A 9,997-nucleotide genomic window follows, 5' to 3' on the forward strand; every position below is an offset into this window, starting at 1 on the left:
AGAACCTCTGAAGAAGAGGCTGAGGATGAAGCAGAGCTTGCCCACCCCAGAGCAGTGTCTGGGCACAAGGGGGTTTAGGGGGTGGGGCGGGACCTGGCCCAGGCGAGGAGATGCTACAGGAGAGGTGTGCTGATAATGGATGCGCTGGACTCTCTGGACCTCTGGGGACTGAGCCAGACAGGTAGGACTGGCCTGACGCAGTCACTGGGGGACGGTAGGCAAACAGCTTAACTATGGCCTGATGCCCGGTCCCACCGTCCTGGGCTCCCGGTGTGTCAGCAGCAGGAGGGGCCCACTCTCGGGCAGCCTGAGCCCTGGCACATTCAGTACACTGCCCCCTCCTGCTGCGGGGCCTTCTGGGGCAGCTCCACCCCTCACACAGGGTGACACAGCCTCTTGGAGCCTCCGTGTCCTCTGATGACAACAGCCAGCGTCACAGCTCTGGGCTCAGGCTTCAGGCTTTACAGCTTCATGGTTTCCTGCCATCTAGACCCGAGCTGTCCAATATGGTAGCCACTAGCCACATGTGAGTATTTAGACTTAAACAAATTGCATTGAAGTAAACTAAAATTTCAGTTCCTCAGCCACGCCAGCCACATTTCAAGTGCTCAGTAGCACATGTGGCTGGTGGCGCTCCGTCCCCACAGAAAGTTCTATTGGACAGAGCTAGACCAGACCATGGGCGGGAACCATGGCTGTTCGAACCGCTGAGCTCTCCCACCTCAGGCAAACCCATGAAGGGGAGGCAGGGCAAGGACAGGAGGGTCCTGAAAGGGACACTTCTCAGCCTCACTCCCTGAGGCAAGGGTCAGCTCCAGGAACGCTCTGAGCACTCCAACACCTCAGAGCCCAGAACACAGCGTCGGGAGGCCTGGAGAGGGGAAAGCCTCTCGCCGCGAGTCTAAGGCCCACCACCCCCCGTTCTTTACTTCCTGTCTCAGCACAACTGACAGTGGAAAGTCCACTTCCTTCAGAGGCACAGGCTGGGGTATGCCTCTAACCCTAACAGCCACTCACCCAGACTCACAGCACACGCCAACTCATTTCATTCCCAAATGTCCATGTTAGCCAGCCGTGTGCGCCATGAGTAGGCCTGTAGGACGTCCGCCATCCACCCCACTCCCTCTCACCTTCCATCACCTGCAGCCCTCCGTGCCCCTGTCTCACACCTCAGCCCCTGTACACACCCGCTGGGCCCAGACCCAGCAAGAGCACTCGAAACTCAGAGCCAAGAAACGCTTTCTCCCCACTGCCTTCTAAAAAGCAAGAAGGGCAGAAGACAATTCCCATCCATCAGATCTAACATTCCTCTCAGCTCAGTGCTGGATACTTGCTCTACATCTAGGAAACTAAAAGCCCTTTGTGGTGATTTTCCCAAAGTAAAGAGTCAGCCACAAGGTGAAGTCTCTCCCTCACTAGAAACTGAAAACTTGCAACTTTTAAAGGATGGTTTTGGGCTTCCCTGGTGGCGCAGTGGTTAAGAATCCGCCTGCCAATGCAGGCGACACGGGTTCGAGCCCTGGTCCAGGAAGATCCCACATGCCGCAGAGCAACTAAGCCCGTGTGCCACAACTACTGAGCCCATGCACCACAACTACTGAGGCTGCACTCTAGAGCCCGCAAGCCACAACTACTGAGCCCGCGTGCCACAACTACTGAGCCCGTGCGCCTACAGCCTGTGCTCTGCAACAAGAGAAGCCACTGCAATGAGAAGTCCGTGTAACGCAACGAAGAGTAGCCCTCGCTCGCCGCAACTAGAGAACGCCTGCGCACAGCAACAAAGAAAGCCTGCGCAGTGCAGCCAAAAATAAATAAGTAAAATAAATAAATTAAAAAGAAAAAATTACTACAGGATGGTTTTTCCTGCTCTCCTTACCAAGCTGTCAAAAATCATACGATCCAATCTCAGATAGGCACCCTTTATAGAGGGTTCCCCCAATTGGCTCGAAGACCATGATGGGACCAGTGGGGGCCATAGCATCTGGAAATCCCAAAGCTCAGAAGGCATCACTTGCCTGCAGAAGGTACCTGGTGTGAGAAGAACTAACTACACATCACCTGCATCAAAACAAACTAGATTTACCACTCTCTTGTTGAAACTGCAGGGAAATCCTAAAAAGATGAAATCACCCAGGGATGATAAGTAGAAATTACAATATACATATTACTGCTAACTTCAGATCTGTAAAATGTTACTGATATTTCCTTTACTACGCGTGCTAAATATTAGTGTTGATTTTAGTCAGGATAAAATATTTACTGGGGGGCTTCCCTGGTGGCGCAGTGGTTGGGAGTCTGCCTGCCAATGCAGGGGACACGGGTTCGAGCCCTGGTCCGGGAGGATCCCACATGCCGCGGAGCGGCTAGGCCCGTGAGCCACAATTACTGAGCCTGCGCGTCTGGAGCCTGTGCTCCTCAACAAGAGAGGCCACGACAGTGAGAGGCCCGCGCACCGCGATGAAGAGTGGCCCCCGCTTGCCGCAACTAGAGAAAGCCCTCGCGCAGAAACGAAGACCCAACACAGCCAAAAATAAATAAATGAATAAACCCAAAGTTTAAAAAAATAAAAAAAAATTAAAAAAAAAATATTTACTGGGCATTAAATAAGTCACTCAGTCTTCCTAATCTTATTTTTTATCAGAGGTCTTCAACCGTAAAAACCTCCTACTGTTCCAGCAACTTGACCCTCGGGGTTGGGGAGAAAATTTTGCCAAACCAGGAGATTTATAAGAATGAAACTCTGAACTAAGACAGAAGCAATGGAGAGAGGAGAACCTTAGGGGAACAAAAGAAAGAAAATCAGAAAGCTATGATCCCCGGGGACTTCCCTGGTGGTCCAGTGGTAAAGAATCCGCCTTCCAATGCAGGGTACGCAGGTTCCCACATGCCACGGGGCAACTAAGCCCACGCGCCACAACAACTGAGCTCGCACGCCTCAACTAGAGAAGCTGTGTGCCACAACGAGGAGTCCACGCGCCCTGGAGCCGCGTGCCACAACTAGAGAGAAGCCCACACACCACAACGAAGAGCCCGAAGGTCCCATGTGTGGCAACCAATACCCGACGCAGCCAAGATAAATAAATAAATAAATAAATATTTTTTTTTTTAATAAAAGATATGATCCCCATGAGATGCAGTGAATACGGTGATATTTTTAAATATTATTTTTGTTGGCTTCCCTTTACCCCCGTAGCCCCACTTTAACCAGCCAAGCTTTTGTGTATATGCTTCAGTGGAAGGATGTGACAGCAAAAACCAGGGGAAAAAATGGGAAGCCACTTCTGGCTTTTACATCTCATTTGCCTAGACCCTTAATAAGACAGAAAGGAGCCACAGCCTGGACAGAAGATGTGGAGAAAATATCTTGGGTAGAGCCAGGCCTCCCATTGGCATGCCTACCAGCAGACACCAGCCAGAGGGAAAGCACAGAAACAGCAAAAAACCCAGAGAGGGTTTTGAGATCTGACCACTGTGGGTCCCCACCGCCCCATCCTGGGTAGGTCCTCAGATAGGGGACAGGTCCCCAGAAAGAGGAAATGACTGCAGAGTGCAGCCTATTTTGGACACAGCTGGAACCCTGGACAGCATCACATTTTCTCATGCTACTCTGGGGCCTGGAAGCCGCAGAATAATTCTCAAGTGTCCCAGAATGACCCAGAGGTAGCAGAGACACATCAACCCTAAAGAGGCCACACAAGCAGCTTCCAGGAAGCAGACATCCCAGTGGACACTTGGATGGCCACTTAATAACAAGGGCCACTTCCTCCAGGGCTTTAGCAAATACGTATGGGACACCCCCTGGAGTTCAGGCAATCCCTGGAGAAAGGAGGGGCAATTCCACCAAGTGACTGAAACTCAGTGTCCACCACTGCAGTAGAATAGGGGCTGGCTCCAAATAGAAATGTAGTTATATTACAGAAAAACAATGTTATGTTTCCTGAGTTGGTAGACTAAGAGAATACCTCTGTTTGAGAATTATGGGAGGGGAGAAGCTGGAAACTAGCAAATTTCTGGTAGCAAACTGGATAGATGATGCCGCCATTCATAGACGTGGGGATTAAAGGAAGAGGAACAAATGGTTGGAAAATGATAAGTTTAAGGTTTGGACATGCTGAAATTGAGACACTGATGTGATGTCCAAGGGTATGTCAGGAGGCATTTGGATAATTATGACTGGTACTCAGGAGTGAGGTCCACCTGAAAGTACAGATTTGGGCATCGTCAGCAGCCCATACAAGTAGTAGCTGACGGATGAGTAGCAGATCAGAGCGATCTTAGGCACTCACTACACGCCAGGCACTACTGAGAGCTTTTCATGTATATGAACCCATTTTTTTTTTTTTTGGCCGCTCCACACAGCTTCCAGGATCTTAATTCCTCAACCAGGGATTGAACCCGCGCCCTCGCAGTGAAAGCACAGAGTCCTAACCAATGTGGACCGCCAGGGAATTAGCGAGATTTCCATGCTTTTAAGGGGAAGAATTGGGAGACTTATATGTCAAAGGGAAAGCTGGCAGAAAATGAAAGTTTTAAAGACAGGACTCTACCCAGGGACAGTGGCTGAATGTGACGGGAAAGAACACTGAATGGAGACACTTCCAATCCACGATTTCTAACCTCGGATGGGCCCTTGATGCTGCCTGACAATCCCACTGTATGTCCACAATTCATTCGTTCACTCTCCCGCTCACTGGCGTGCGCGAGCTAGCTCTCAAAGGGCCGACCCCAGGCCATCAGCCTCAGCATCACCCAGAAACGTGCTAGGAATGCACATTCTCAGGCCCACCTCAGACCTCCAGGATCAGAAACTCTGGACGGGGCTTTAACAGACTCTCTAGGTGATTCCGATACACACTCAAAGTTAAGTGCCCCGAGATGACCAGTTTATTAGCGAGCCCCGCCCACACCTCTCTAAATTTCCAGCCCTTCCTCCATCCTCACTCTCAGCTGACCTTGCTTCCTAATTCACTAAGTGAAAAGAGGCCATCCAAGAGAATGTCCACTAGCTCCCACCACATCCATCCACCTCCCTACATCAGTGCCCAAACACTGTGCCTTCTCTCTTCTTACTCTGGACGCATGCTTTGTGCCCTGGCCAAAGCCAAGCCCTCACTTCTGTACTAGATCCCATCCACTCTCACCTCATCAAGGACGTTGCTCCACTGATCTCTCTCCCGCATCGTCTAGTCTGACTCCACTGGCTTTTTCTCATCAACATACAAACGTATAATCTCATCAACTTACAAAATTTTCTTTGTAGCTGAGCAGGACCCTATGGGGCCCTCCCAGGACAGACCTTCCCATGTCCTCTGCCTGCCTCTTGTTCGTAGAAAAACTTTCGCCTCCTAGGGCTTCCCTGAGTTCCAAAGAACAAATTTAATCAGAGAAGTGAGAAAATGCAGAAACAAAGGAAAACAGTCAAACAAGACAAAATAGTAAGAGTTTAGCCATTAAACCAAGTCAAGTACCTTTAGTTCCTCCTCAAGGGCTACAGATAATATTCTGAGCCATGTCCTCTGAGCTGTTTTGCAGATACTGAAACCCCCACCAGGTGGAAGAAGTTAGCTGCATGCTGACCACAAACACTTAGACTCCAGACAGTTGGAACCAGAAGGTTGATGATAGTAACTCCTGATTATCTCACCACCAACCAATCAGAAGAATGTTTACCAGCTGATCACACACCCCCGCAACCCTCTCCCTCACCCCATCTTTAAATCCTTTTCCTGAAAGTCATCAGGAAGTTTGAGTTTTTTTGAGCATTAGCTGCCTATGCCCCTTGTTTGGCGTCTGCAATAAACATTGCACTTTCCTTCACTACAGCCCAGTGTCAGTAGATTGGCTTTACTGTGCGCAGGAGAGCAGACCCCAGGTTGTTCGGGTAACATCTTACCCTCACTTCTCCTTTTAGCTCCCACCCAATCTCTCTCCTTCCTTTACCACAAAATTCCTCCAAAGAGTTGTCTAGGGGACTTCCCTGGTGGTCCAGTGGTTAAGACTCTGCGCTCCCAGTGCAGGGGGCCCAGGTTAGATCCCTGGTCAGGGAACTAGATCCTGCATGCTGCAACGAAGATCCCACACGTGGCAACAAAGATCCCATGTGCAGCAACTAAGACCCGGTGCAGCCAAATAAATGAATAAATATTTTTTAAAAAGAGTTGTCTATACCTTGTCCCTCCCTCTCCTCCCACTCTTTCTTGAACCACCCACAATCCAACTTTCACTCCACCACTACCAAACCATTCTTGTCAAGGTCACCAACAACCTCGTCTCACTTAACCCACATGCAGCATGTGACACAATTGATCTTTCCTCCTTGATAGGTTTTCTTCTCTTGGCTTTCAGCATACCATCACCTCCTGCGGTTTTTTCCCCTACTTCACTGGCCATTCCTTTCATGTCCTTTGATGGTTCCTACTCACTTCTAAAACCATTTAATGTCGGAGAGCTCCAGGATTCAGTCCTTGCACATCTTTTCTTTTCTATTTATATTTGCTCCCTTGGTGATCTCTTCTAATCTCATGGCTTTAAATAACATCCATATGCTGATGACTCTCAGTTTTATATCTCCAACACAGACTTTGCCAAACGTGTATATCCAGCCTCTTTCTTGGCATCTTGACATGCCTAATAGACATCTCAAACTTAATATGTGTTAAATCAAGTTCCTGACCTCCCCGCCACTCCCAAATCTGCTCCTTCCACAGCCTATACATCCTCAGTTAATGTTCAGACCAAAAAATCCTTTTTTCTCACACCACCTAATCCATCAGGAAACTCTGTTGGCTCTACATTCAAAATACATCCAGAATCCAACCACTTCTCACACTTCCTCTCCTGCTACCACATTAACCTGAGCCACCATCACCTCTTACCAGATGATTGCAGTGACCTCCTAAACAGTCTCCTCCTTCTAGTCTGGCTCTCTTCAGGTCTGTCCTCCGTACAGTAGCTAAAGGGACTCTGTTAAAGCAAAAATGACATCCATGTCCCTCTTCTGCTCAAAATCCTCCAATGGCTCCTATCTCAGAGTAAAAGTTAAAGTCATTGAAATGGCCTAGGGCCCTGCAAGGCGAGGTCCCTCCCTTATCTCTTTGACTTCATCTTCCACTCTCTGCACTCCAGCCACACTGACCTTCTTGCTCTTCCTCGAAGGTGGCAAGCGCATGCCTATCTCAGCACATTTGCGTTTACTGTTCCCTCTACTTAGAACATTCTTTGCCCAGATTTCTAGATGGCTCACTCCTTCACCTCTTTCAGGTCATTCAAATGTCACCTTCTCATTGAGACCTCTGATGACACGTTATACACTCTGTATCATCCCCCCTGCTTTATTTGCCTCCATAGCTCTTACTGCCATCCAATACTATATATCTTACTTATTTCCTTATTTGGTTACTGTCTTCTACTTCTACTAGAATGTAAGTCCCTTAACTTACTTTGCCTGTTTTATTCACTGTTATATCCTCAGTTCCTAGAAGACTACCTGGCGTGTCCAGTAGCTGTCCGTAAAATGCAATGGAATGAGGGTCCGAAGGTAAGCAGATGGGGTAGAAGGTCCCTGGAGAAAGAGAACTAGGCACGGCTTTCTTCTTTTTTTTTTTTTTTTTTTTTTAATTTTATTTATTTATTTATTTATTTATTCATGGCTGTGTTGGGTGTTCGTTTCTGTGCGAGGGCTTTCTCTAGTTACGGCGAGCGGGGGCCACTCTTCATCGCGGTGCGCGGGCCTCTCACTATCGCGGCCTCTCTTGTTGCGGTGCACAGGCTCCAGACGCGCAGGCTCAGCAATTGTGGCTCACGGGTCTAGTTGCTCCGCGGCATGTGGGATCTTCCCAGACCAGGGCTCGAACCCGTGTCCCCTGCATTGGCAGGCAGATTCTCAACCACTGCGCCACCAGGGAAGCCCCCAGGCATGGCTTTCTTGACGGAAGAGAAGTCATTTTTGGCCTAAGCTATTTTGTGATCTAAGCCTGGCCACGATGCCAGCCTTTGAACAAGTCCCAGTAATTAATGAGATTAAGGGAAGGGAAGGAATGCAGAAACAAAGGAAAAGCAGTCAAGAAACAATAGTTCAAACAACGAAAAATCAAAAAGAGAAATTAAGGAAACACTCCCATTTACCACTGCAACAAAAAGAATAAAATACCTAGAAATAAACCTACCTAAGGAGGCAAAAGACCTATATGCAGAAAACTATAAGACACTGATGAAAGAAATCAAAGATGACAGAAACAGATGGAGAGATATACCATGTTCTTGGATTGGAAGACTCAACATTGTGAAAATGACTATACTACACAAAGCAATCTACAGATTCAATGCAATCCCTATCAAATTACCAATGGCATTTTTCACAGAACTAGAACAAGAAATTTTACAATTTGTATGGAAACACAAAAGACCCCGAATAGCTAAAGCAACCTTGAGAGAGAAAAACGGAGCTGGAGGAATCAGGCTCCCTGACTTCAGACTATACTACAAAGCTACAGTAATCAAGACAGTATGGTACTGGCACAAAAACAGAAATATAGATCAATGGAACAAGACAGAAAGCCCAGAGATAAACCCACACACATGGTCACCTTATCTTTGACAAAGGAGGCAAGAATATACAGTGGAGAAAAGACAGCCTCTTCAATAAGTGGTGCTGGGAAAACTGGACAGCTACATGTAAATGAATGAAATTAGAACACTCCCTAACACCATACACAAAAATAAACTTAAAATGGATTAAAGACCTAAATGTAAGGCCAGACACTATAAAACTCTTAGAGGAAAACACAGGCAGAACACTCTGTGACATAAATCACAGCAAGATCCTTTTTGACCCACCTCCTAGAGAAATGGAAATAAAAACAAAAATAAACAAATGGGACCTAATGAAACTTCAAAGCTTTTGCACAGCAAAGGAAACCATAAACAAGACGAAAAGACAACCCTCAGAACGGGAGAAAATATTTGCAAACGAAGCAACTGACAAAGGATTAATCTCCGAAATATACGAGCAGCTCATGTAGCTCAATATCAAAAAAACAAACAACCCAATCCAAAAATGGGCGGAAGACCTAAAAGACATTTCTCCGAAGAAGACATACAGATTGCCAACAACACATGAAAAGATGCTTAACATCACTAACCATTAGAGAAATGCAAATCAAAACCACAATGAGGTATCACCTCACACCGGTCAGAATGGCCATCAACAAAAAATCTAGAAACAATAAATGCTGGAGAGGGTGTGGAGAAAAGGGAACCCTCCTGCACTGTTGGTGGGAATGTAAATTGATACAGCCACTATGGAGACCAGTATGGAGGTTCCTTAAAAAACTAAAAGTAGAACTACCATATGACCCAGCAATCCCACTACTGGGCATATACCCTGAGAAAACCATAATTCAAAAAGATACATGTACCACAATGTTCATTGCAGCACTATTTACAATAGCCAGGACATGGAAGCAACCTAAATGATCATCGACAGATGAATGGATAAAGACGTGGCACATATATACAATGGAATGTTGCTCAGCCATAAAAAGGAACGAAACTGAGTTATTTGTTGTGAGGTGGATGGACCTAGAGTCTGTCATACAGAGTGAAGTAAGTCAGAAAGAGAAAAACAAATACCGTATGTTAACGCATATATATGGAATCTAAAAAAAAAATGGTACTGATGAACCTAGTGGCAGGACAGGAATAAAGTCGCAGACATAGAGAAGGACTTGAGGACATGGCGGAAAAAAAGAAACAATAGTCCAGTAAGCAATAGTGAACAATAGTTTAATAAAACAGAGTCCTAGTTCCTCCTCAAGGGATATACATAACAATCTGATGCAAGTCTTTGAGTTGGGCTGGAACTAAGGCCCCCAACCAGGTGGAAGATGGTAACTATCTGCTGAGACCCTAGACTGGTATGAACCTAAGGAATGATGTTGACCTTTTCTGACACTCTAATTTCAATCAGCTAAAGCTCTCTGTTAAACTTTGACCCAAT

The sequence above is a fragment of the Eschrichtius robustus genome, chromosome 11 (assembly GCF_028021215.1).
Source record: "Eschrichtius robustus isolate mEscRob2 chromosome 11, mEscRob2.pri, whole genome shotgun sequence".
NCBI classification, from domain to species: Eukaryota; Metazoa; Chordata; class Mammalia; order Artiodactyla; family Eschrichtiidae; genus Eschrichtius; species Eschrichtius robustus.